Below are 911 nucleotides of genomic sequence, written 5' to 3'. Positions count from 1 at the left end.
ACGAACCCACATGCAGGAACACAATCAGATGAGTCAGAGTAAATAAACAATAATAATGAGTTTATTGATTCCAGGGGAAGGGGAAGGGAGTGAGTACTGGAGCGGATGACCGGGTCGTCTTACTGTCAACGAGAGGCAGAGGATTAGTGGAGGAAGGAGTGTGTTTCTTTTTCCAGGAATGAATTGAACTGGTTCTTACTTGATCTGAAGGTGAGTAGTTGAGAGCTGAGCGCTGGATAATTGAGCCTCGTTGGAGGGCGGACAGGTTTATAGCGGTGGAAAGAGCGAAAAGCGTCGCGGTCCAGTTGTTCCTTCTTTCCAGATGGGTTCGGGCTAGGACCGACAGATCCGCTGCGTCCCGAAGGGGAATCCACTGGAGACGGACCGAGACTGGGATAGGTGAACACACGAGGGGTGGCGTCCGACCGGTAACACCGGCAGCGTCGAGGGAGGACACACGAGGAGAGCAACTCACAGACAGCGAGGGACAAGAGCTTCTCTCTGAGCCCAGGGCTGATGGCACACACAGGAGCAGCGAGGAGGCAACAGGATAACCTGGTAAGGAGGACAACAAGGGATTAATAACGAGCAGATCACAGAGGGCCTTTCTCTGGAACGATAGTTACCAAGGTAAGCTAACACTCAGGCGATGAGAAGTTGTTCAGCCGCTGCTTATATCTGCAATCCATGCCCTCCAAACAAGCTACAGGTGTGGCCACGGGTTTACCCCTGCAGCTTCTCAGGGGCTCGCCTCTGGTGACATCTAGTGGATGCCCAGAAGAATGATGGAGCTCCAACAAAAATAAAACTCAAACCAAAAAAAGAAAAGCAATGCAGAAAAAACACAGATCCTGACAGTACCCCCCCCTCAACGGACGCCACCTGGCGGCCGAGCAGAGGACGAGGGCTGC

General features: G+C 52.6%; 2 long non-coding RNA genes across 3 annotated transcripts in view; one reads left to right on the top strand and one right to left on the bottom strand.

The window, feature by feature from the left end:
- Nucleotides 1–488, top strand: part of LOC106943372 (uncharacterized) — a 3,771-nt gene extending 3,283 nt beyond the window's left edge. The window contains exon 2 of the long non-coding RNA XR_001423902.1: nt 293–488. This is a non-coding gene — a long non-coding RNA (uncharacterized LOC106943372). The remainder of the gene's footprint in view (nt 1–292) is intronic.
- Nucleotides 40–877, bottom strand: LOC106943371 (uncharacterized). 2 transcript variants are annotated; one of them, XR_001423901.1, is made up of 3 exons: nt 627–717; nt 200–555; nt 40–122 (listed from the first exon to the last, which is right to left on the bottom strand). It is a non-coding gene; the product is annotated as an uncharacterized LOC106943371 (long non-coding RNA). The 2 variants fall into 2 exon arrangements; XR_001423900.1 differs by having other exon boundaries at nt 40–555; nt 627–877.
- Between the last annotated feature and the right edge of the window lie 34 nt (nt 878–911).

This window comes from Poecilia latipinna, unplaced genomic scaffold (assembly GCF_001443285.1).
Source record: "Poecilia latipinna isolate Pla-1442-1.1 unplaced genomic scaffold, P_latipinna-1.0 Scaffold5211, whole genome shotgun sequence".
NCBI classification, from domain to species: Eukaryota; Metazoa; Chordata; class Actinopteri; order Cyprinodontiformes; family Poeciliidae; genus Poecilia; species Poecilia latipinna.
This window is presented reverse-complemented; position numbering and strand designations above follow the sequence as displayed.